General features: G+C 42.7%; 1 long non-coding RNA gene across 1 annotated transcript in view; it reads right to left on the bottom strand.

Moving 5' to 3' along the window:
* The window catches only part of LOC133212219 (uncharacterized), a 56,091-nt gene extending 36,769 nt beyond the window's left edge, over positions 1–19,322 (bottom strand). The window contains exon 1 of the long non-coding RNA XR_009725428.1: positions 19,255–19,322. This is a non-coding gene — a long non-coding RNA (uncharacterized LOC133212219). The remainder of the gene's footprint in view (positions 1–19,254) is intronic.
* Positions 19,323–27,928: the final 8,606 nt, after the last annotated feature.

The raw sequence follows: 27,928 nt of genomic DNA, 5'->3' as shown, positions 1-27,928 counted from the left end.
CTACATTTAGGGCAGTTTAAGCATAATTCCAGTCTACGGAGACCTTTCTCCCTTCCTTGTTGGTAAATGCCCTACCCACGATGACAAAAGAATTGCCCTTGCAGAAAGAAAATGTATAATAAAGGAGAATTCCTGAGCACACTGTGACTTTTCCCAACAGCAATCGTCCCTGGTAGAAGCACACTCTCCTTCCTACCCGTCTGCAACCTTTCCAAGCAGGGTGGTGGTGTGGTGGGCAGCAAAAGTGGTGCACAACTCACAGGGTGTTTTGCAAAGGCAGCTCAAAGGTTTGCACAGAGACACAACGGTGATAAGACAGAAGTAAGAGTGACCAAAAGCCTGCCTTACCAAAGGTGTGGGTCATAAAAACACTTAAATAGAGTTCCTGGAATGCAGTCTTTGAAGGGATAAGGCTGTATTTTGACTGAATTTGAGCCGAAGATTGTTGTGTTGAGTTCCTTCACTACTGCCTCGGAATCAGTGGTTCAGCCAGAAGCCTCTTGCTGCAAAATAGCAGGACTCAAGGCAGCACAGTAAGAAACACCAAAAAAATTTGTCATAATGCTTATCCAAATAGGGGATTTATCCTTTGAGTTATGTCTAAAGATAAGTAGAGACCAAGCATGTGTCTTCACAAGGCACTTCTATCACATAATCTGAAACAAAAAAGTTTGGGCTGAAAGTCCTGAAAAATCAAACTTCTCCGGTTTTATATATGAAGTAAACAGCTTAGCCTAGAAGGGAACCTGGTCCCTGAGGTCCAGCACCTTCTGGTAGACGATATATTGACTCTACAATGTTGTAAAATATCCTGTCTGCTTTATCTAGGTGGAACAATAAAGGAAGGAAAGTCACAACAGCTCTCCTCCCTTTATCAAAATAGTCTGTGCCTATCTAAGAATCAAGGAGAAATTAATAATAGGAATCGCTTGGGATTTGGGCTGCTGCTAGAAGCCAACAGGCGACATGGTGAATACGCATACTTGAATATCATCCAAGCATTTAACACCCTCTGGTTTGGACAACATGTCTGTGCAGCATCCCTCCAACCAGTTCCTGTGTAGCCTCGTAAAATATGTAAACACAGTGCTCTTTTCTTGAAAGCCTCTCCTTCCTTTCATATTCATTTTTTATATCCCTCACATCCTCCACCGCTCTCCTCCCATAGGAGATCCAGCACCTTCCAGCCCTGCAGCCTCCCAGAGTCCCCACTGCAGATGGTGATTAGCACGTGTCTTCTATGCAATGTGTTATGGCCCAGCAGCACGATGTCAGGTTACACCAGCAGAGAAGCTGGCCCTCTGTAGCCTGCACTGATTTTTTTCCTCAGCTGAAAGGTATCCCTGATGAATGCCTCATTTGCACTTGCTCACACATTTACTCACATTTATCTTGCCAGCAGTAAATATTTTTGCATTTCCTGAATTTAAAAATAACACTGCAAGAATTTTCCTTGCCCAAAGAAACAGGAAAAAAAAAAGGATTTGACTTTCTATCAGATTCCTAAGCACAATAGAGAGGAAAAACCTGGAGATGATTCTGTGTTTAGAGAAAGGACCTTAGGAACGATTGACCGTGTCCAAAACAGAGAGGTGTGTGCACACTACAGGCACACTTCACACCTGCACCAGGACTGGTTGTGCTTTGCCAGGGGCAGACACACCTAAACATGTCTTGTCCTCAGGATGGCTCAGGCAAGCCCTGGGGATGGGTTGAGGAAGGCATACCAGGTGATGGGTGAAACAGGGAGGGAAAGCTGCTGCAGAACAAGACCATGTAGTAGCTAAGTAACAACTAATTACATTGGATGGTGCCTTTTATGTAGGCCAGTCTGGTTTATTCTATACAGCCAACTTGTTCTTTTGTATGTGTGTGTGTGCATGAGAGTCCTTTTTCTGAAGGTCTTGGCTGAAGTGAAGCTGATGAGCAAGGCAGGGGAGCAAGCCAAGCAGAGGTGGATAGCAGGGCAAGCTCATAAACAATGTGTTAGCAAAGAGGGAAAACTTTTTCTGCAAGTGAGACATATAACCAGGCTCTTCAGGTAAGTCATAGGGGCACCAATACTCTTATAGGATGTCAAGTGCTCAGTGGTGGAATATATCTTCCAATTTAAAGGATACTGGTTCTGCCTAAATTACAGCAACTCAAACCCCAGAAACCCCTGGACAAGCCTCAGGTGATCTGTAAGCAGGTCGGATGCTTGCTCCACTGAGGGTTAATACTGGTCTAACCCAAATTCTTTGTCATTGTTTGTGGTTTGATGGGAGAAGATCAAATATAAGGATGCTCCTCACCTCATGTAGTCTGAAACACAGACCAGAAGAGAGGTTTGCTCTGCTGAGGACAGTGGGTCTGATACAAAAGGATAGTGTTCCACACATTTCCTGGGCACAGAGAGGAATGCAGGGAAGACCCATGCCCCAAAAGAGTGACCCTTCATGCCATCTCCCCTGGCACAGTGCTCTTTTTTACCCCCCCTTCTTTTGCAACTAATACTATCTGATTCTAATTCACTATGAAGCTGTAACTTGCCCATTGCTTTCTCCAGGTTGCCAGGCAAAAGGGTATAGGTGACTGAGCCCTGCATTTAGACAGCAATAGCCACACATGGTTGTTAGTGTTTTAAGGGGTACAGCATCCCAAGAAGGAGACAGGAAAATATAAGGCACATTTTCTCATGATTTATGCAACTGATATGAAATATTTGTTATACATTTCCTTTGAGATGTATTTTGGTTCAAAACCTGTGATACCAGCTGATAATGAGTTACACATTTAGTCTGAAACACTGCAGAGCAACACTAATTGGAAGCACGTTCTGTTTGACGAAGCAGGTACGGTAACTCTAAAATCCTCACTGTCATTTAACAGGCTTCTGCAATGATATTAATCAAAGCGCTTTTTCTAAGCTAAGAAAAAGTCAATGCAGCAGTGATCAGGTATGATCCAGAGCACAGCAGCAATCAACCAGGAGCAGCCAAGGAGATTTCTTTTCTAGGACCCTTATGTTTTCATTAAAAAAACCTGAAAAGCTTTCAACTGGGGCTAGTGAATTTTTCATAGCTAGATGAAAACTTCTAGCGATTGCAGGAAATGTCAATTTCTGCCCCCCCAGAAAGCAAGCTTTTTTTTGTCAAAAATAGGTGTTTTCAGTTAGGAGCCTGGCTGGAAATTTATGACTGGTTTTTATACATGCTCTGTCCATGCTCTCTGGCAACTGTGTGGCATCTACATTAACTCGCTGTGCTGTGGTCCAACCAGACCTATGTGAAATGGAAGTACTGCATCCCTTACAGTGATGAAGAAATGGCGGTGCAATGAGGTTATGGCAGCTGCTGTTACAAAGCCAGAGTAGCTGAAAGCCTGACAACGCTCTTCATCACTATCATTTGCATTATATTATCCCGCACAATCATGCGAACAGTGTTGAGGCTACAGATTGCAATGTGGTGTGCAAAGACACACAAGGAGGCTATTATATCTCTTGGGACAGGATTTCTTAATACATATAACAGGTCTGTGGTGAAAGTCATTATTCAGAAGAATAATTGACATTCATGGTCAGGAAAGTGACGCACAAGGATAACCCTTGAGATGGCACACAAAGTGTAGAAAACCACAACAGCACGATGCTAAAAGAACACTCAGCCTTGAAATTTATATCAACAATCTAGATTTTTTTCAGATAGCAGAGGGATCTGCCTTTTATCCCTCCTCTATTTGTATAGATAAATGGATAGAAATTATATACATGAATGTGGATGATGTAGGAATCTTTTCCATGGGTGGAAATGGATTCAGAAAACCACTCAATAAGCATTACTGAATGCAGTAACAGCTGCACTGAAAATCAGGTTGGTATAACGAAGGTGAGAAAATGACCAGAATAAGATTTTTGGTGGCAAAGCTTACAATCACAGCCCCAAGCTGTTCATGTCCATTAAAGTTTCCCATCCCTGTCACAGAAATGTGGTTTTCATGATGGCATTCAATGTAGGGAATCATCTGCTAAGTTCAAAGCTACAGCTGGGTTTTTCCTACTGCCACATCTTGCCAAATACTTGGGGGAAAAAAGTAAAAGGGTGTTCTCAAACAGATTTATCTCCATTTTTCAGGTGCTAGACACTGTTCCCTTCTCCAAATATAAGAAAAAAATGTGGTCAATTTTTATGTACCTGGCAATCATTGCTTTGCTATCTAATAAGTTGCTGTTGAGTGTTCACAATTGGCTGGAAGCATTTCAGTCATGCTCTTGGAGAAGAGGAGTTCAGCAAAGTTTCACTCAGGTATTCTAACAGAAAACTTTCCTACCTGGCTATGTTACAAAAAGAGCCTTTCTCCCATAGCTATGAGGAGATGTAATAAACCAGTGAAACTTCTAACCACACAGGTTGAAGGATGAAGGCAACACAGATGGACTTAAGGGGGAGCCAGGGCAGAATGTCCAGGCACAAACACACATGCAGAGAAATTAAGTAAATAGGGAAAAAAAACTACTTAGAGATATAATTAGATCCTGCGTGAATCTGTGACGAGGAATCCAGTGACTACAAACACCAACCAGGTTGCTTGGTACTGCTGGGCTGGCTCGATGCCTTGGAGAAACACATTGCGATCTCCAGCAAAGGAAATTTCCACGAAACAGAGTCGTGAGGACATCCTGCACTCACTACACCATGGCTTTTTCCAAGGAAAACAGCCAGGAGCCCAAACCAAACCCCAACCAACATAGACCTCAGGCACGTAAATAAAAACGAGCAGGAGAAAGAAGCCTTCGGAAATCTGGGAAAGCAAGGGAAAGGGACAGCCCAGCTGAAGGCACCACAGGATTTGAAGAAGTCCATTTATGCTATTTGTTCATTGCACCAGAGTAAATGTGATGAAGCTGTCCCTGGGAGCAAGAGATTTGGCTGGCTAGAGCACAACAACATGCCTGTTCCCTGAAACAGGAGGTATCGTGTGGACTTCATCACCAGAGAGTAGTAACTTTCCATCTGAAAGCCAATGAAGACATTGACCATGATGGTGCAAGTCCTTCCCAAAGAAGAAAGGCATTGTACACTCCTCATCCCTTGGACGACAGATGCAAGTCCATGGGTTATAGTGTCTATATCCAGACACTACAAAAAGCCACTCCAAACAAAGGGCCCTCTCAATGTGACACAAGCAGTGTTGTGAGTCCGACTGTAAGTGCAGCTGACATCAGAAAAAAGCAGCCTCCAAGAAAAACAGCACAAGCTCAAGTACTGCGCCTTTAAATAATAAGCTCTTCTCTTCCAGATGATTTTAATAAGCCCAGGCACATGTGTTGTAACCCCTTGATGCAGTACAATATGAATAACCAAATAAAAGATCTCTCCAGATTTTAAGATTTACTGTTTGCGATGGGAAAAGGCCAACCAGATGACATCATTATACTTCAAATGTGAATTACTGCCAAGTTGGGTAATACTAAACTAGAGAAATTGATCCTCTATGTTTTTGCAAAAAGCCCCTGATTTTTGGCTTTGGGGGTGATTTTTCCTCTTGTTATTTATGTAACTATAACGTTCATGTTTAGCAAACTCGGATTTTACTTAAAACTAGGGCCAGAGTACCTTATCTTACAGGTTGGTTCTTTCCAGCCATCTGCTTAGCTGGAAATTATGCAGTTTGACAATTTATGGGTTAAAAAGTCAATGGATTCAGTTGGATAATTCACAAAGAGCCAAATCCTAGCTCAGGCAAAAACTCCCTTGGCTTGGGTGGGAGTCTGCCTGATGAGGATGTCAGTATCTTGGTCCCTGTCTGGAAGCTATTGCTTTGTTTGCCACTAAGGAAGAAAAATCCATTCGTATGTAGCAGTAACACCCTTTTCATGTAAGACATCTGGATTTCTGGAAGTATAAAGCCATGATACTCCAGCAAGCATGATAATACTATATGACACATGCCATCTTTCTTCAGGGACATTGCATCTTCTCATGTCTCATGGCTATTTCAAACAACCCCTTAAATGAGGTCCACTAAATACTGTTCAGCCCACTGCAGAGCTAAATAGATGGAGCCCCCAGGAGGTTAAGCCACTTGCCCAAGACTGCAAAGTGATTCACAGGCAAAGCTGAAACCGAAAACCACAAAGCTCTTTTCCCACACCCCTGCACACCACTTCTTTTAGCCTGTTTGTTGATGATGTGAATAACAACAGTGGCAAAGTTTTGCATTGCAGACAACTCCAGTGATTATTATTGTTTTCAAATCATGTGCTTACTAAAAACCTTTTTGTTTTCCACGGCAGAATAGAATTCTGAAATTTCGTGTTATGGCAACATTTGCAGACAAATCCATACCCTTAGGGCCAGGAAAATGTTCTATTTTTACAGCATACATAAGTACATTTATTAAAGCAGCCATATATATATAGAATTATGTGTCTATTTTCTTCAGAGAGGAAGCTCCAAGCTGTACAACTGTTATTATACTTAAAAATGTGCAGCATGGCACCCATGAAATGCACTTGGTTCACTGATTATGACAGAACAGGTCTTATTTAAAGTCCAGTGCTATGATTGATTCAGAGTATTACATGCTGTGTTCAACCTTTAAATCCCAATTCCCCATCCTTGCTGCTAATGCATGGTGCCATGGCTTGCTCTACCCTTGGGCTGGCACCAGGCAGTGAGACACAGCAGTCCCGCTTTCATTGAAAGCCTGCAGACCACAAGCAGTGCTGCACAGTTGTCTTTTCTTGTTGACATGTGTTGGCAATGGGTAAATCTCTTTGTTCTGGACAAGGGTTTTCTCCACCCTGATGAAGGATTGGTCTGAGATGACCTCCTTTGGTAGGACCATCAACTCCACCTCTTCATGGAGGTGATGGTAAAGTGTCTGGTGGATGTGGCAGTGGGAAATGTGCCTGGAGCATGCCCACATCCCAGGAACGGCAGCAAGAAACAGAAGACGAGGCCAGAATAAGCACAGGAACTGAGAAACTCCAAAGGGAAGTTTCTGAGGCCAAGAGCTGTTTGGGAATGGCACTTGGCTCTATGAGCTAGAAGAGCCTTTCCGGCTCTTTGATTCCTGGTGTGCTGGGGGAAGTGGGACTTCATAGCTTCCCATGGAAGAAACGGCCCACATCACCACCAGCTCTCAAACTCCAGCCAGGCATTCCTCTTTCCACCAGCCAAGCAGGGGAAGAAAAGAGGGGGGAAGAAAAAGAAAAAATGCTAAACGAGCACAGAATTTTGGCGAGCTGCTTCAGCCAGAGCAAGGTTGAAAGCCTCTCTGGTTACAGTGAAAACCACTGTTTGAACCGTGGCGAGTTCAAACCTCGTGAGGTTTTTGTAGGACCAGTTGTGAGAAGGATTGGGGTGGAGCAGCTCGCACACCTCATCAGGAACCAGCGCCTGGGCAGGAGCTGTGGCCAGTTTTAGTCATACCAGCTGGCACTGAGATACCCAGGGCAGCTGCGTGTGATGCAGCATCACTCTCTTAGAGCCTTTCCTTAGAGGTTGGTTTGCCTGAAGATCGTGACTTAAGGAGTTTTGGGTGGCCCAAAAAGCTTTCTGTTGTCAAAACCAAGCCTGGGGGAAAGGTTCAGGGGTGATCAACTCAGTGACACAGACACACTCCACAGGTCTCATAGAGGATGGAGATCTGGGGTGGGGGGAGCAGAAAATCTCTGCTCCTGCACTGCTTGTTACAAACCTAGGTGTTCTGCTAGTAAACTGTTGATAGATATGGGAATCTGGCATGCTAACTAACAGCCACAAGCTTTAACCAGAGAGTGTGAATGCAATTAGTTATTTCACAGCACGGGAATCTACTGTGGGCTTGGCAGAAATGCTCCCATGAGTAAAGAGTAAGGAATATATAAAATCCTGAATTCATACATCCAAATGAAATGGCACACAACCCTAAAAAACAGAAACTAAAGAATTAAAATATTTAGTAAAAGATTCCTGCATTAAGAGATACCAGGGACATGTTTCCTCCCAGGTTTTATTTTTAACTTGGTGCATGGAAGAAGGAGGCCAGGTTTGCTATCATCGCACACCATATTGGGAAAGGCCATCACAGAAGAGAATCATAGAATCATAGAATAGTTAGGGTTGGAAAGGACCTTGAGATCATCCAGTTCTAACCGCCCCTGCCACAGGCAGGGACACCTCACACTAAACCATGTCACCCAAGGCTCTGTCCAACCTGGCCTTGAACACTTTCAGGGATGGAGCATTCAAAACTTCCCTAGGCAACCCATTCCAGTGCCTCATCACCCTTACAGTAAAGAACCTCTTCCTTATATCCAATCTAAACTTCCCTTGTTTAAGTTTTAACAAAGGAACCAAGGACCAAGACCCTCCCAATAAGGAGGAGATGAAGGAACTACAACAGAGCTTTTCAGAGGAAAGCAGTGTTCCGTTCCAATAGCAATATGTTTAATTCATCCTCCTTCTACCCAGAGCAGAAGGAGTCCTCCATGAAAACCATGACATTGCCTTCAAGTGCTGCCCAAACCAAAACACGGCAAGGAAGATGAAGGAAGGAAAGGCAGGACAACCCAATAACCCAAGCCAAAGTCCTCACGCACCTAAATTCTGGCTGTGTCACAAAGGGAGGGCACATCTTCGGATAAATGAGTCAGGGACCACCATGGGAGGGTGTTTACAAGCAGGAGGATGCTCCAAGTTCCCATTGCATTCGTGCTTATGACAGCTTTCGGATTAATTTCATTTTACAAATAATCATGGCTGGTTGCCCAGCTTTGAACTTCGGTCTGGTGGCGTTCTGCATTTCAGCAGAAGCCTTGTATTTAGTGGTGTCCAACTAAAACATGTAATGTGGTCAGAAATGTGTTTTCCCTGTTTTAAGAGTAGCAGCAGAAGGAAACTTGGAGGAGCTTCTGGTCCTTTCCTCCCCCCACCCCCCTCAATTGGATGACTTGAGAAATGAAAACGAATCTGTTTCTGTGTGAATGTATCCCTTTGGACTATTTTTGAATCACATTATTTAGAGCTGTGCAAATAATGGATTTTTTTTTCCTTTTTTAAAATTTGGCTTCCAAACCAGAAAAATCAGGAAAAAAAAAGTTAATTTCAGATTGACTAATCTACTTTGTGTGACTACAAGTGAAGGATTCTGTTTCATTTTCACATTTGGATTGTTGTTTACTTAGCCTTTAAAAAAGACTTGGAGTTGTCTTTCCAAGCAGGAAAAAACCCATCGCCAAACTGAACAGGGGAAAATGCATATTTAAAAAGGACAAATAAGATATATTAAAGTTTTTCCATTTTCTCCCCGTTTTGCAGGTGAAACTCTCCAGAAGTTGCCTAATTTATCACTTCAAAAGGTTATTTTAGCAAATTTTCTTTTCAAAGCAAATTTCCACCAGTTGCTCAATGTGAGGAGATTGATGGGCTATTGTTTCTCAAATGAATGCACTGTTTTAGAATTAATCAAATAATGGGACACAAGTTTTCAGTGTTGCCTTATCTAGCGATGTCAAAATATTGAAACCACACAACATTCAGGGCTGGGGCGTGAACCTCCATCAAAATCTCACCAGCTTGAAATCAAATCATGGCCTGAGTGCATACCCCTCCTGCAACACAATTTCCTTTTCAGGGCACACACAAATCAGATGCAGATGCAGATGCAGCAATGTCTCTTTGCCTTTTGGTCTGCAACATATATTCATAGTCCACCTTGACTGCAAGAAAGGTCAACACCTGAGCCTCAGCATGACCACCTACCGCCATCTGCCTCTCTCATAGCTGTTGTCCAAGCAGTGCATTTGGGAGGAATACAGGGAAAGTCATATAAATCCTCCTAGCATTCTTGAAATCAAATAATGACGTGCACTGAACTGCTACCAGCTTGCCAAAGAGGGTTTTCTTGGAGGTTCCAGACACAAGTCACGACTCGGATGCCTCCTACTTTTCTCTGGAGACATCGTAGCCCACAGTGGACTGCTCTGCATCCTTCCCATCATGGTACTTAAGAGAAAGAGTGAGTCCTTTTGACATTTTGAAGATGCTAGAATAGGATTTGGGTAAGAGTGGCAGGTTTCTGATGAAGCCCAGTCATTGCAACCCCAGTCATCAGGGAATTGCATTCGAGGAATGGAAATACCAACAACTTCTATCCAAATTGTCTCCATACACATGACAGGGTCCAGAGCCCTGTCAAAGTACTGATGTTCTGAAACATCATTCGCTCGCGTGAGGTTAGAGTTAAATCTTTCTAACACATTTTTCCTGTCAGCAGTTGCACACAGCCAGAAATGAATATCTAGAGAGAGTGCATATGAAGAAACTAACCGCAATTGGTGTTAATTTGGAAGTGTTAGATTCAAGGGTCCATGAGATTAAACTTCTCCAAATGGATCTCAGTTGTGGCACTGAGTCAACACCGTGTTTTGCGTGAGGTGTGTGAACTTGAGGAATTTGAGCTAAGCATCACGATGACACTAAGACACCAAAACCCACATAAATGGCTACAAAACTAAAAACCTTCCCCTTTTTCCAGATCATTTCAGTATGCATTTTAATGGAATTTTGGATGACATTCAGCTAATGCTTGGAAAGGTTTTGGGTGTTTTACTATCTTAGCCATATGTCAGTACTTCAGTCCTTCCCTGTTAGATTTAGAGTGCCTACAAGCCAGTAAAGAAGTCTAATCAAGTGTGTCCGGAAAGGGACAAACCCAGCAGTGAGTGACCAACACAGTCCCTTTTTAGCTCCTTTTTTAACTTCCTGGTGTGCTAATAAAATTATTGTCCATGGACACAGAGTCTTTATTTCAGAGAGATCTTGGAGCAGATTGAAAACACATTCCTCGTCTTCTCCCTGAGAAAACATTTATGCTTATTTTATGGTTGGGTAGTTGCTCAAATGCCCATGCAATGTGTGGTGTGTGAGAAGAGCAAGCTCAGCTGCTCAAGGAAAGTCTCCCTGAGGACAAGCTTGGCACTTCTCCCAGTACCATTCTAGGGGGGTCCAATGGAGCACCTGACAAGCAGCTCCCATGCCAGCTGGCTGGAGCAGCCAGCAGTGGCTGCAGCAGAGACTAGTGGGTGATGCTGGTGGTGTAAGGTGCTCTGGGTACCCATGGCTGTCTGTAGGTGGCTGGTACCACCCCTGCTTTGGCCACAGGCTGTGCAAATGGAGAGGACAGGGTGCACAGCCCTCACCTCTCCCAAGGGTGGCTTTCCAGTTTTGGGAAGAAGAAGAGGTTCCTCTGATTTCTTGTGTCTTCCTGGCACAGCTTCGTTTTGCTTTAATTCACCTTTTCAATTTACCATAAATTAATATTGCTACTATTATTATTAAAATAACATTTGAGCAGCCCAGGGAGGCTATTTACAAGTTGCTGGCAACATCCTGAATCTCACACAACCTTTTACCCTCACATCTGTGCGTGTTCATCAGCCGAATTATGAGTAAGTAGAAATACACAATTTCAAGCTTTTATGTGTGAAAGGACTGGTTGGATAACCATGTTACTGGGTCCTGTGCCAATTAGGTGAGGCCTAGCAGAGCATTTGCAGCTCATCCACACAGTACATGGCATTTCACTGTCTCAGCCTTTCCCCTCTAATAAGGAGTTGTGATTTGGTTGTATAGTTCAGTCTCTGTAAACAGAACACACAAAGTGAAAGCCTGGTTCTAATCTTCCCACTTGATATAGGGCATGACATCCCACTCCTGAGCAAGGAGACAAGGAGAAATCTTTCTAGCAGGTCATGCACATCTTCTAAACACCTTTGTGAGAAACAGCTGAGTGATGACCTTTTGGTCCTAGCAGCACCATGCTGGGGAAGACCTGAGCCCATCTGCCTTCATTGGGGTCAATGGCAAATAGTTACTGGGTCAATGCATCCAAGGTTTAACTAAAGCACATGCAGACTGCTTTGCTACTCCACTCAGAGCAGTTGGCATCTGCATTGCAAAGGATCAAAGGATCCTGCCCCCCCCTCTACCCCATGTGTTGCAATTAAGTCTCTAATTAAGAAAAATGGATGTATCTTCTAGACCTCCATAGGATCTATGTCCCCTAATTGCCCCCTCATTGTTACTGTTCATCTAACACTTTCGTGTGCACTTGAGGTCACTTATCAAGCACCTTAACCTTGTCATTTCCTGTCCTCAGACACACTGTCTCCAAGGATGATGCCATCAGGATGTTCAGGCTTGGCTGCTGGAAGTGCTGGGAAGGGCTCAGCTGCTTCCAGCACAGTGACCACTACATCAGCAGTAAGTGTGCTACGAAACACGCTTTAGAGCAACTGCTTGACTCCAGGAGACAACAGAACGTCTTCCAGTCTGCAAAGCACAATGCAATCCATCTGCTGTCTTTGACATCGCTTTGCTTCCTCTTGCAAGATGTATTCCCCACTGTCCCTGCACTTGCCAGAAACACTGTGACTCATGTTCTTCCCAGGTATGGCAGTTGTGAATTCCCCACGGACATTACAGTGTTGCTCATATTTTGATGGTCTTCTGCTTCAGTAGCTTTAGCAGAGTTTGATGAATGCAGTTATTGATGTGAAGAGTAAAACAGATGGTTTATTTTGTTGTGTGGGTTGGTTTTTTTTCTCTTCCCAGCAAACAATGATGTTATTTCTACAGAATAAAACAATAAGAAAGAAAAAATCCTTCCAAATCTCAGAGCACTGACCTGCACCTTTAGCAGTGTGTGGCTTTCCATTTAACCCATTAGTAGCCAGGAGGTTGAATATGTGTACAAAACACAGGTAAAACTGACAGATGTGATGCCAGAGTGAGCCAGATCTTTGTCAATGGATTCACCTCCCTGCATTTTAGCCACACATGAGGAAGACTTGCACATGGAGAGATTCATGGGGTCTCTCATAAATCAGTGGAGATGGAAAGGTATTTAAGGTGTGATGACTATGGCAGGGGAAGTGGTTGAGGTCCTTTAGATGCCTGTGTCTACTCGCTCTAAGGATGCTCAACACAGATTTTGATATCAGCATATGGTGGGTGAGATGAAACATGCTGTTTTCAGTTCAAAGGGCAGATTGTGTGATGGAGAAAGTTTTCTGCCTGACCAATCCAAATTTTGCTGGAAGAAAGCTTATGACCTTTTCCAAACCACAGAAAATGATACGAGGACATAGTGGCATCTCTCCATGATGACTGAGCTAGTAACACAGAATATGGCAAAAAAAGAACGAAGTCTGAGCTTTGGTGGGAATAAAATGTAATAAACCACTAACTCTTGCTCTTTTTGTGTGCAACTATACCGTGTGTGTGTGATTATACAGGTGACAGAAGATGTATTGGTCTCAGATCGCTAAACTGATTCAATGCCTGAACCTGTAGCAACACTGCTTAAATTCATGACATCAAGGTAGAATGGAGCCTCTGAGATGTTTCAGGTGTCATTTCACTTTGTTCTACTGCAGCACTTCAATACCTATCACTCCAAACAGGTCTAAACCAAGGAAATCTGAGCTGGAATCAGGGCTTCCTAAAACACTTTAAAGATTCTATTTAATTGGGTTTGGGAGGCCCAAGTAGCGATGATTTCTTAATTTTAATGCCCTTGTTTTAGCATGAAATAAAGATAAATTGCATATCCCATCAGAACAGATACTGAAGCTGCCACACAGACATCATTTGATGATGAGAGAAGGGGAACGGACTGATGTCTCAGGAACATGAAGGGACACCAGGGTCTTGCAGCAAAGATGTGACCCCTCCAATAGAAAGTTTGAGCTTTCTTTGCCTGCCTTCATTTTCCTCTGCAAACAGAGGAAAGAGTCCTTTTCAATTTGTCTCAAGTTTCTTTTATCAGAGGGATGGATATGAAAATACAGGGCTTAGCACCAAACTAAGCTCTCTCAAATCTACTTAAGCTCTCTCAAATAAGCAACCATCTCAGATTTCCAAAAGAACACAGATAGCTGAGCTTTGTTGTTTGAAAAGGGCCACATTTTCAAACAAAATTGCTTCCAATCCTCCTCTCAACCAGCTGCTTATTTCCATGCTTCAAAACTCAGACAAGGTTTCTCAGATAAACCAAGCAACTGAGTTATATTCCCAGGCAGGGAAGATGCTGTTATTGAATTATGTCTTGCCAAACAGTGTCCAGTCTTGCAGGCTCGGGGCTAAATGAACAAGGATTTCCATGGAAAATGACCTTGGTTCCTTTTCTCCCTGAATTTTCTGTGTAGAGCTGTCCATTGGAAGATGTGCTGCTGGGAAAATACTACAAAAAGGTTTCCCAGGAATACTCATTTTAATGCCTTATTGAATGCGCTGTAACTGGTCTTACGTTCTTTTTAAGCTTCTCTTTCCAGTAATGAACACACTTACTGACAAGAACAATTACAGAAGCAACAAATTAATGGAAAGAAAATTTAGAATGCAACTATTCCTGTTGGAAACCTGGCACGGAATGGTGAGTCCTTTGATCATGGAATGAAGTTGTATAATGCTCTCCTGTAAAGCTAATGGCTAATAAATAGAAAGAAATGGTATTTGAATATTGGCAAGAAAAAATGACAGATGATCAATTATTTGTGAAGAATTAAGAGGCCTCATAATGCTCTTGGATTATTCCAGATAAGAAAAAGATAGGTAAAATTCAATAACTAAGTAATCTGATTGGTGTTATTTCTACCTGATGAAGAGACTTCTGAAGGCAAGAGCAGTGTATATTGTGCATCCTCTGTGACACCACCACAGCTAAAGCAAGCAGACATGGGCAACAGTGTGTAGCTGTGCTAAATACAAAGTGATGGGAGCTTCAAACCACCGTGAATGCTGGTTATCCAACACTGCTATCAGACACACAAGGAGAGCTCAGCTTCTGCTCTATAAGCACTCCTGCATTAGCCAGGGTGTCTCTACCTATTCAGTTGGAAATACGGCTATTTGTGGTGATTATGACTAATCATATGAATAAGGAAAAATCCCACTAAACTAATCAAAAAAGCCAGCAGTGCAATCCACTTACTATCATCATCATAAGGAATAAAAATGGAGACTTAACACCTTAGAAATATTCTTAAGGGGAATCCAGGCAATTTTGTTAATATGAACACAGGGATGACTTCTCAAAAGAAACCCAAAACAGGCTCTATAATTAAATTTCAACAGGGTTAAAGTATTTTAAAATCAGCACCATTAAAAGCCTAGCAAAAACACCACTTAAACCAGCTTGGGTGTTGGAGAATATCAGTAATTATTGAACTCAACTGATTAACCTTTATTCCTGCAAGAGTAGTAAGTAAGAGAGACACCTATTTGTATTGATAGGAAACACCCCAGTTAAAGGTTTTCTAATTTAAGCTTTCTTTTGCAGGGCCAGTCAGATCTCTGCACTAAATCAAAGACAGAAATTGGGAGTGAGGGGGAGCCTAAGACTTTCTGCAGTTTAGAATGTCATTGCAATTTAGCTGGGCAGATGGAAATCATCCATAGCAAAAATTGTTTGGTCTCCAATGGTAGGACAAGAAATCTAGCAATAAGTAACAGGGGGATGGGTGTTCCTGACTTGTCTTCAGACGAATCGAACTCCTCTTTGCTCAGCAACAGAAATGGTCCAGATCTAAAGTAACAAATTCCACTTAAAACATAGCATGTTTCTTGATTGTATGTGAAGAGATGGTGATAGAGTGCAGTGTTTGAGACGGACGATAAGTATTCACTGAAGCAATTTAAGCTTTCCTCCTTTTCCTATTTAAAAACTGATTCTCTTCAGACACAACAAACCTGAAGAGAGGTTAAATCTATTAATTTCAAAGGGCATGTGTGCAAAGACATACCAAGAACGCATAACTCAAACTTGTGAGCTACACTTCATACTTACAGCCTGCTATTTTTCCTGAAGGATTCATGAAATATGTGGAGATCTTTCAAGTGCTTCATTTTTTTTTTTTGCCACTGAGTGGAAAATAATACTTCAGTTTAATAGATGAGCTTTTCAAACACTTATGAGTAATCTGAAAACCTGCCAGTATTTTCTCTTTTAGCAGATAAGTAGATACTTTTCTTCAGTACTTATCTTCCGTATCTTTCCCCTGACCTGGTGGCATATGAAGTGGTGTGCAGAAAAACGTGACGCTAAAGGGAAAGAAAAACACTTTGGTGTCAAACCAAAGGCGTTATGTGCCCACGTTTCATTTGCTGACAAGTGAGGGTGCAATTCCTTTTCTGCTATTCCTTGTCCAGAGCCTCCCCCTTGCACTCCTAAAATGACCAGCAAGGAAAATCTCACTAAACTGGTTTTCCAGTCTTTTTTGTAATGTAAATCTGGGACTGCCAGTTAATTCCTAGGGACTGCACACAAAGCCTTTAACCTTTTTACCTCTATTAGATGCCTTTAAATTGCTTTAGAATGCTCTTAAAATGTCACTGCAGCACACGGAAGAGGAAAAGGGGACAATCCTGAAGAAGAAATCATGCATGATCCCGCTGTTTTCTCCACAGGGAGCTGCATACACGGTGCACAAAGCCTATGCATCTTTGATGCACTACTTGATTTCCTTAGATTTCCCTAAGATTACCTGAGGTTTGAGCTGTAAGTCTTTCACTTCCCTCATCTCCTTCACTAGAGTATCTTTTTCTCCAGGCTTTGGGGATTTTTGGCAGTGAGACCTTCAGAAGTGGAGTTAATTTCCCACGAAGAACCCAACAGCTAATAGGGTGATGGGGACGGCTACGTTTCTTTTCAATATCTGGATAAACTCTGATCCAACTTACTTCTTTAGCATTTTTACAATGCAGTTATTTGGAAAACAGCAATGTACATTACCAGGAGCATTTGCAAACAGAGATTGAGCAATAAGGACATTACAGGACTTGATTTCAAAAGAATGCATGCAGCAATTATTCCAGGCTGCCTTAAATTACAAAAATTGAGAAAAGCTGTGACCTAGATATTTCTTCTCTTGAAATATTTTTCATTTCATGCCTCTACCTCTTTTCTTTTCTTTTTTTTCAGGGTCCGTTTTGTAATGAAAGGAGTATTATTTTGTTGGTAAGGTTTTTATCTCTGCAAACCCATTATGCTTTATTAACAGGTTGCAGGGGATAGTTAAACACAACAGAGACATATGTAGCCCCAGCAGAGCAGACCAACAGATCTGGAAACAAAGATATCCTGCAGACCATTGGAAGTTATACAAAACAGACAGGGGAGCTATTTAAAAGAGGAAACCTGATACGGACCCAGTGCTGGAACTGAAAGGCTGAAAAGCTCAAAGAGCAAAATTTGAGTATAAAATGTTATCTGTGCAGGAGGGGATTAACTATGAGTTGAATTCTAGTAAAACAGACTCTATATTAAGGAAAGGTTCTGATACACATCTTTTAGAAGGAAAATACAGTCAGTTTTCATTGATTCAGTGCTCAGAAAGGGGTATGCACAACAAATAGAGGAATAACATCTTATATTGAGAAATGAATGAACTTTCTGGTGCAATTGAGTGCTTCAGAAAGGTAGAAAAGGCTCACACAACATTTAGTATCCTGTCAGGAGGTTTCAAAATAGTGTGTAAACTGAATGAAATATATCAAACACAAGGACGTTGTAATTTGAATAATTACTCTGATTCAGGATCCATACTGGCTGGGAAAACTATGTGGTGAGTCATTATGTTTTTTTAAACCTGCTCCTAAACAGTGTTTAGCAGCACAGGCACGAGTTCATCTATGAAAGTCTTACAGGATTAATGACTGCTGACTAAAAGATTTCAGTAAATTGCAATTTACTGTAACATTACTCATGTCTACAGTAGTCAAGCGATTACCGTCTATACACAAATAGCTTTACCTGAAGTGGCTTATCAGCTACCATTAATAGTTCTCTTATATGCTCTCCTGCATCCTGTTAAAACAGTTTTGCAAATCCTTAATTGCATCGTCATGGGCCAAAAGCAATTTTCTTGTCCCTTTGAAGTATTAACTGGTAGAAACACTACTCTCTGCATCACACCTAGCAAGACCAAGGTCCAGCCGAAATATTGCCATATATTTTAGATGAAGACATTCAGATGGGGGCTCTGATGGAGGTTCCAGCACTCCTTTCCTGGAGCTAGATGTGTTCTTGGCTACTGCCACTGTGACTCAGGGTGACCCCACATTGCAGGTACTACGTGCCACAGGCATGGCAGTGATGTAGGGAGCTTCCCCACCTGCCTCTGTGGGCAAGGGGGAGAAGAATGTAGAAGAACTAATCACTGAAGAATTAATCCCTAAACTGCATGCACCGATTTCTTTACAGCCTACCCCAGCCTAAGGAAACCCTTATTAGTGACAGCAAGAGCAACTGATTGCAAAAAGTAGATTAGTGCAGGACACATTTATGATTTACACTAAAATCCAGCCATTAAAAACATTTGTCTTTACTAGAAATCATGCATAAAAGGAGAAAGATGCTAAAGGACCAACGTTTCCAAGAGAAAGCATCATCCTTAAGGCACCAGGATTATACCAACGGTACCACATCTGCAAGCTGAATGTGACCTACTTGTGGCAAGCGGAAACCCATTGTGATTTTCACTGGAAGAAGAAATAAAATCACCCTATTGAGTCTATTTCTTGAGATCAGAAAATCCAAGCCCCGTGCCCACAGCTCCCCTACAGTTTGACCACCATAGGTAGGAAATATTTTCCTACATGCTGAATAATGGCTTTACCCACTCAAAATAAATTTTCTATATAAATATGTCCTACACGAACTGAAAGCACTTAGATTTGAAAGAGCTATTCATGTCTATTAAGTCAGACAAATGATTGAAATTGAACATTAGAAGCGCAACTCCACACCTTGTACCATTTATCGACAGGAAATTAGGAACAATTAGATCTCTGTAAAACAAGGCAAAACCATGATTGCTGAAGGTCAGACTTCAGGAAAACCCTGCAGAAAGCTCTACAGCAGAAATTCTTTATAGGCATGCGTCTTTACACTTATATTGTACATATGGCTTCAGCAACAATCAGGTAAAATGGACAAAACCAGATTTCCCCCACCAGCTGTAACAAATTCAACCTTTCTTTTACCCCCCTCCTGTTATAAACAAGCAGAACTGTTGCACAGAGCAGACACTCTCTGGTCTTTTATGGGTGTTATTGTGCTCTGGAATAGAAAGAGGACTGGCAAAGATTGCTTGCAAGTACAAAAATGAAAGGAAGAGAATTAGCTTTTTGCAGCTCGCTAGGTGTATTTCTGGAGTTTTAATACTTTCACATTCAGAAAGTTCACAATGAAACACCTTGTGTAAATATTGCAAGCCCCTACCTGGAATTCTCGCAACGAGCTGCCAGCAGATAAAGTTCTGCCTGTTACTTTCCGTAAATGGATATCCTTAAAAACACACACAAAATCACCCACTCAGATCTCACAAGTTCTTTTCTTCAAAAGGGACTGACACACTGGTTTGTAATGGGCATGTGCACATCCGGTTAGAAATTAAGGACCATTTCCAAAACCTATGTCCAACTGAAACCAATTCTGAATTGGTTCATTAGGGTTCTGAGGGCTTAAAGTTTTTACACACATGCATTATATAAAGTACATTAGATATATAGGTAGGTAAGTAGATTAGATAGGTAGGTAGGTAGGTGGACAGATGGATGGATGGATGGATGGACGGACGGACAGATAGATAGATAGATAGATAGGCAAACAGAGAGATAGAGACCTTCTTATTCTAACTTCTAGTTCTGGCTAGCACTAGAGCCAAACATGCCGGAACACAGCAAAGAGGACTGCTCTCTTGATACTCCCAGCTGTGGCCAGAAGAAATTATGCCTGCAATCGTGTGAGAAAATGTCAAGACAAATGAGCTTTGGCTAGCTCAACTGTGAACGTTTGGATGCTTATTTAAAGTGAAGTGACCCCAAACTGCAAAGCACTGGATGTTCACTCATCACTGATTTCTAACAGTCACTCTGAGACAGGGTGAAGCAGCCAAGAAAGGGCTATGGGCTCCTTGCTTGCACAGAGGATGTAAGAAGTAAAGGAGGAAAGGAAAAGTGTCTGGGATTTGTAGGCAATGTTAATTGGAGAACTTGTGGGGTTTTGGTGTTATGCAGGAGTTTTAATGTTTGAACGGTACCCAATGCACAAAGGCAGAGAGTGATGGCAGCCATCAGAGTGGCAGAGTATCTTTATACACAGGTTAACAGATACCATTATGGTCTGGCCCTACTTCTCCTCTGTGTATGGAGAAGGGGTTATTTGTGGAGAAAGAGCTGGAAAAGACATCCTTCCATCATCTACAGGACAGAGAGGACAATCCCACTCCCTCTCCTCTGCCACCAGCTTGCCTTTGAGGCACTTCCTCTGCTATGTGTTGGGCCACCTTCATACTCCTGAGTGAAGCTGAAGGAGTAGAAGAAATCCCTTGAGAAGCTTATTTGGAGGACTGGGAGTGAAGAAGGGTGAGTGCAAGGAAGGAGGATAAGGAGAATTTGTGCTCTGGGGAGCCTTTTCTGTCACTGGGCCCTCCAGTGAGTGCAGCTGAGATGAGTATGTGCTTTTACAAGCAATTATTTTAAAGTGTGCCCAGAGGACGCAATAGTCAGGCTTTATTGGATATGTAATACACACTGTGACAGTATATGGTGCTTTTGCAGGCCAAAATTACAATTCTGGGACCCTGCAGCCTGCAGCTGCTCTGTAAAACAAAGGAAATCCCACCGAAAGAAAAAAGGGAGGGGGGTTAATATGCTTTTAAGCAAAATCCAAACATAGATTATATGACTTCCCTCATTTCAGAGCTTTTCTGTGCCTTCTGGGGCAGCTGGAGGAAATATGAAAGAGCATCTTCCCTAGAGCTTTCCCTACTGAGGGCTGGGGAAAGCAGGGGGGGGACAGACACAGCCACTGCAGGCACAGCTCACATTCACACACCTCATACCCTGGAGGAACACTGGCATCAGAGGGGCCAGAGCTGGTGGTGACCCTTGTACTGATAATGTAAGGACTGTGACATCCCTGTTGGTTCCTCAGGGTAGGTCTCCAGGATCATCCATGCCATGCTTCATAGCATCACAGAACGGTTTGGGTTAGAAGGAACCTTAATGATCATCTAGTTCCAACTCCCTGCTATAGGTAGTTCATTAAAACATGATTGATCAAGAAGTCAAAGGGGAAGCATCCAATAGGTTAAACATCTGCCTAATTGGAAGCAAATAAGATCATGTTTTGGGAGAGGCTTGCAACTAGTCCTGGAAGTTGACTGGAGCAGGACAATGCTTTGGGAACAGAGGAAGCCGATGACAGAGATTGTGGGAGCTCTCTCCTACCACAGAAACCACACAGCAGATTTTCTCTTTCATGCTGTTTATTATGCCACTGACCCCAACCTGTTTAGTAAATGACATATTGTTCTGCACTCGAAATCATTTCCCACGAATAACTCTTTTGGTAGTTTGTTTTCTTCTCTAAAAGTTACTTTGGTTTGGGGGAACTTTGTTGCTGTATTCCAGAAATCAGGCTGAGAGTTTCCCTTCTAGAACAGAGTGTGCACAGATGTTGGCAAGACACATTAGGATCTCACCAAGCACTCTTGCAACCAGATTGATCAACACAACTGGCAAGTAGGATATGGATACAGATCTCAGATAAGGCATGCAAAATATAAGAACAAACAGGGGATGGTTAAGTATTCTTGGATGCTCTGGGCAGGGGCAGCAGCTGCTTTGCATGATATGATATGTTAATTAAGGCTCAAGCTGTATCACTGCTTTAATGGCAAAACTAAGTGTGGCACAGACCAGACAAAGTTTGTGCTTTATTTCACCACTGCAGTTCTGCTGGGAGCATATTTCCAGGTGGTAAATGCTGCTCAACTGCTAGGGTTCAACTATTCCCTACCTTGAAGCCTTTCTTAGCAGCTAACACCTCATTTGGGTTGCCATGGCCAACTCCACATGAAGAGTATTTGCAGAACAGGAGGTGATGGCACCTATCTGTGCAGAGCTGCTGCAGTGCATGGACCCAGTATGTTCAGAGGAGGCAACAGACATGGAAAGGGGATTTGGGCACCGGGTGAGTTGGTCTGTCACTGGGCCCATACACCTGACCACACCAGGCAGCACTGTGGAGGCACCAAAAGGGACGTGTTAGGGTATAGCATGCTCAGACTTCACCCAGAGCTGGAACTTAGGCATTGTATCCTGCAGTCCAGAAAGGCATCTAAGGACTAATGAAAGCAAAGGCTTTTCAGACCTGTTAACTCAGATGCTGGACACAGAGTTAGGAAGTCTGAAGTAATATATTAGGCAAAAAAACTCCATTAACTCAAGCTGAGTAAAAACATCACTGTTAACCACTATCCAAGTTTAACACAAACCCCCTTTGGCTCCTTGATTCTAGCAATTTTATCAACATTTGATCTCCTTTGACATCAGAGCTGGCTTCTGTCTCTAGCTCACTTTGTCTAGACTCGGTGTTTACATTAGACTTACCCAGATTGGCACCGTTTGCTTGGCAACCTCCTTGTGTGCGCGTGTATATGCTTATAGCAGCTTTGTTTACGCAGTTTCCCACTGAGTTTGTGACCAAAAATAAACACAGAATTAAATGTGAGCAATACTCAGTGGGACACTAAATGCATTTTATAGGCTTTGCCTCTGAAGCGAAGGATATGAACCGATTTTCAGACATCTACAAAGAGCCATAATCAAACCCAGATCATCAGACAAGAGCGATTGTTCGGGTGAGCTAAATTTCTTCTGCTTTTCACCATTGGAACAATTACTGAAACCTCAGTCATGTTCAATATGTAAAGTGGCAGCAAAACCCAAGCCTCAAAAAAATCTTCAAGGCAGCTTTTTCTGTGTACAAATACACCAGCCCAGGACCAGCAACAATCAGTGAAGAGCTGAATAACCTAGTTGACTTTGAATTAAAGCTGTAAGGATGTCAGGTCATAGCTCATGATGGCTGAAGGCAGTTACTCCACCTAGGAAACAGCAGTTTAGGTTTAATTCTAAAAATATGTAGACTCATAGAATCATAGAATGGCTTGGATTGGAAAGGACTTTAAGATCATCCAGTTCCAACCCTCTGCCATGAGCAGGAACACCTCACACTAAATCATGTCACCCAAGGCTCTGTTCAACCTGGCCTTGAACAGTGACAGGGATGGAACATTCACCACTTCTTTGGGCAACCCATTCCAGTGCCTCACCACCCTTGCAGTAAAGAACTTCCTCCTTATATCCAACCTAAACTTCCCCTGTTTAAGTTTGAGCCCATAATAATGGTTAGGGTTGGAAAGGACATGAAAGTCCTTCCCCATATCAAGGAAAACGTATGAGGATGCAGAGAGTCTTGGATCTGAAAGCCAGAAAACACTTTTATAACTACTCATCTGCCCTCCCACAAAAGCCCTGACTGTAGTATTTCCAAAGGTAATCCCAATGTGCATGTCCAAGTCAGTGTCCTCTAGACAAACATCTCTCCCTGATTCCCAGGGCCTACATGACTTTACCCAGACTTCCCCTCTGTTGTTGCTCTTTATTTGTCCTGGGCAAGAAGAACAAAAAATTAATCATAACTATAAACCCAATATTTGGTCAACATGACTATCCAGGTCTTGAAAAGAGGAAGTGATGTGAACATTTCGGATATGAGCAAAACTCAGTCAGGGAGCAAAGGAGTTCATGGGAAAAGGCAATGTTTGCTTTCACCCAAAAGCTTATAAAACTTTGCATTTTGTTCTGGGTTGTTAGTATTATTTGTTCTAATCAAGTTAGTTATTAAGATACTGTGCAGCCCTAGGTTCTTCTAAGTGCCTCTTCCTGGTCATGTTCCCATGACACACGCTGGCTGTAGCCTGGCTATTCACATCTTGAAAATGAGACTTCATTTGGGTGGAAGTTTGTCCAGTCAGAAGGAAACAGAGAACAGAGGCAACAGGTTTTCTGATGAATCTGATATTGTCTTGAATGGATTTTGCTTTCAGAACACAGGAAAAATACAAAAGAATATTTTTATTTACTTAGTAGACCAATTGTTTTCACTGGAGCTGAGCTTTCTATGATAGATAGCACCAAATTCTTGAAAAGGTAGGGTTTCCAGCAGATCCTCTTCATTCCTGGGTTGCTCCATAGACTTCTTATTCCTTTCTCAGACTCATTTGTCCCAGCCATCGGTCACACATGACTTCCCTGCCTGATGGCAGATCTCCAGCAAGACAGCTTGAATGGCACACAAGTTACGTATGTATTCATGGCTGCAAAAAAGCATCTCCTGAGCCAATATAATGAGTACAAGACACAGCTGAGCTGATATGAAGTAATGTGTGGATGTCAATTTTCAGCCAATAGTGAAGTGTCAGGCCACAATTGTTTGGCAAGCCCTTTGCCCTTTATGTGTCCAAACCAGCGTGTCAATGCCTTTGTACAGCAAAGGGCTCTGGATGTTACAGGAAGCATTCCACATTGCTTTTTCTTAGCTCCAAAAAAACCCTTGCAAAACCCTTAGAAATTACAAGTGAATCACAGGTCATTTCTATTGCAAAATCTCAGCGATAACCCTTGATCATTCAAATCTTCTCTTTCACATGTAATCACATCTTACGAGCTGTGGTGTGATGTTCCACTTCTGTGCATGGAGTAAGAAATGATGACTCACACCTTTTCCCAGTTGTTGTACAGACAGCCATTCCTCTGTAACACTGTGATAGATATCTGATTATGATGATAAGAGGTTCATGTATGTTTAAACTCCCTGTGTAATTTCCAGCCCATATTCTGGAACTAAAACATCTAGAAACCCCTAGCTTGTCCAGTTGGTCATAAAATAAAGCATATTATGGGCATCAGTGGATAACGTGTAAGCCAAGTTTGTTAGGAGCATAAACTTATAAGCCTATAAAAGAAATTTAATGTCAAAATGAATGTGCAGACCCTGGAGAGAACCTTGCTGGCGTCCAGATATGCAGAATAACTGAATAAATTTGCTCAGATCTTCACGCAGTCTTACATCTAGAGCTGCCTGAAGCAGAATCTGTTAATGCAGGTACGGAAATCTCAGGCTCTTGAGGAGACAGGCAGCTGACCCTCACACTGCTTGTGAGCTCATGGACTGCTTTTCCATGGCACTACAGTATTTACTTCACAGGCACCAATTAAGATGCAAAATAAGGTGGGAAAATAATTCTTCACAATCAGATTGGAAGCAAGTAGAGCTGACGAGTGATTTGACAATGGAAACCTGACAGCTGGTGCACACAGAAAGCCTCCTCTATTCACTTGACCACTCTTCTGGGGGACTAGAGGGAGCTTAGGAGTGTCCTGGGTTTAGCAGTGGCAGTCATTTTTCTCTTTCTTGGTAGCTGGTGCAGTGCTGTGTTTTGACTTTCAGCTGAGAACAGAGCTGAAAAAACAATGATGTTTTGGTTTGGCCAAGGACTTTGTGGGCCTCATGCTCTGCCAGGGAGGAGGGAAGCCGGCAGGAAGCAGAGACAGGACACCTGACCCAAACTGACCAAAGAGGTATTCCATACCACAGCACGTCATGCCCAGGATGTAACTGGGAGTTAGCCGGAAGGACTAGGTGGACTGCAGGGTTGGAGGAGGTATCAGTTGGTGCTTGGTCGTGCTGGGGGGAACAAGTTATCGGTTGCCTGGTGATGGGGTGTTGTATTCTCTTCCCTTGTTATTTCCTTTATCATTACTATTATTGGTGTTAGCATTAGTGATTTGTGTTATACCTTAGGTACTAAACTGTTCTTATCTCAACCCGTGGGAGTTGCATTTCTTTCTGATTCTCCTCTCCGTTCCCCCAGGAGTAGGGGGAGGGCAAGAAGGGGGGGAGTGGGTAACAAGCTGTCTGGCTGTGGGTTAAACCACGACAAGGAGAAATGAGGAAGTATGGCAGATTAAGCATGATGATTCCAAGATCAACTGTTCCCAAGGTTACCTATTTTAGGCTAGCTGGGCTTCCCAGGAAGCCCTGAGAGAGTTTCCTAGCCATGATGACTAGCCACCTTGCCTGCACAGCAAAGGATGGAGCTATTCATGTCCCACCTTACCACTACAACAAGCTGTTCCAGAAACCTGCCTTGGAGATTTCTGATGGAGATAAGCAGCACTATTTCTTGAGTAAGAGCCATGGTGTTTGTACAAGAGCAATCATCACACCGATCTCCTGTGGCAATGAAGTCCACAAGCTAACTATAGGATGCCGGAGGAGCTATTTCCTGGTATTCTTTCACTTTCCACCAGCTGCTGTTGTTATTATTTAACTCATTATTAGTCTCAAGTATGATGCAGCATCAAGCAGTTGTTGCTCTTATTAAGGGAAAATAACTGGCTGTCTGGCCTCTACTTGGACGAAAACTCATTTCTCCCTGGGGAGTTGTCAGCATTAGCCCATCTCCGGCAGCAAAAGCTGTGATACTGGCACCCTCCAAAGCACTGGATTACTGTAACAGTGGAAACTGGGTAGTGAAGCAAAACTCACTGGGTTTCCCATGAGGGCTTCTTCATACCGATAGCCAGCAGGATGGTCACTTCTGAGTGCAAGAAACGCTAGTAAAATAAACACACCCTCTGAACTTGCTGGGCTCTAAATCTTCCTGCTAAATTTGATTACTACTTAAGTGATTTAGAAAGCAAGATGTTCCCTGCCTCATAAGAGTTTATTCACGATGTCAGCTAAAAGTGATAGACACTGCTATAATTCAAACCAGAGGGTGGGGGGGAAAGGAGTTATGAAAGCTTGGCTTAGGCTGGAGACCAGAGAAGAAGTTGATGGAAGAGCAGCATTTTTGAGGGAAAAGCGAATTGAAGGAATGAAGTTTTGACATTCCTGCCTTTCCTGCCTCCCCAGCAAGCAGGAGAATCTAACGTTCCCTGGCTTCACATGGAACAAAGTAGAGCTTGAAGGTTTAAGCTTCACTGCTCCCACTGGCTCTGCCTAGATGGCTGCTTAGCCTGAGCTCCTGCTTTTGTGTACAGGCCAAAAAGGCTCTGGCTTGCCCAAAGCCGAGCCTGGTTTGTAAAATAAGGCTCTCCAAAAGCACTGGACCATGCTGATGGATTCAATATTGGGGTATCAGAAGGAGCAAAGCTTGAGTGCTGAGAAGAGCATCTCCTGCTCATGGGAAAGGCAAATAGCTGCTGCACGCTAGTTCTCACAAGCAGTGAGTTAAACCACCTGCGGATCCACTCAGCACTGCCCCTTCTGCTGACCTTTCTCCCTGATGCAATCTCTCTTCCAAAACATGCACATCCTGTGCCTACTGCACATGGCTAAATTATGAATGGGAATGAATTATCCAAGCAGACACTGACGTCCCAGCTGATATGACCCAGCCTGTGAGCGACCATCACAACAAAGAAGTGAGAGGAAAAGATACCATCCCTCCTGCATGGGATCTGCTGAGCCACACAGCTCTGCACCAAATCCCACATAAGACTTCCAGAAAGCCTCAAATAATTAACAGCATGAAGTTAACCGTATGTCCAACATTTCACGGCATATATCCAAGCTGAAAATGAGTATCTGTTAGAATTTTACTTGGAGAAGAAAAACAACAGAGAAAGATATATCTTTCTTTTATTAATGTTCTAACATATTTCCTTACCTATCTCTCTGCCCAAGAACTTTGGCAGTTCAGTATCCCAGTGTGGGCTCAGCACCATCCCATATATCCCATTTGCCCATCCTTATCTTCAAATAAACTTTGAAACAAGAAAAAGTGGGGGAAGCTCCCAGCATACCATATAGATGGAATAGAAGTGGGAACGATCATCTTATGATTTCCTTCCATCTGGTAAAATATAAGAGAGTAAGAGTATACCTAGAGACATGCTCTCCCATGCAGGAGGCACAGAAATGTTTGTGAAAGCCTGTGCAGCACTGAGCCTGTGCCTCGTTGCCCTTAGATTTCCAATAGAAGCTCCAACAACTCCAACCAAAGAGTAACAAGAATCTCATGCCACAGAATGGA

The sequence above is a fragment of the Neopsephotus bourkii genome, unplaced genomic scaffold (assembly GCF_033783945.1).
Source record: "Neopsephotus bourkii isolate Nb327-2 ecotype Australia unplaced genomic scaffold, CSIRO-AGI_Nbou_v1 NB_673, whole genome shotgun sequence".
NCBI lineage: Eukaryota > Metazoa > Chordata > Aves > Psittaciformes > Psittacidae > Neopsephotus > Neopsephotus bourkii.
This window is presented reverse-complemented; position numbering and strand designations above follow the sequence as displayed.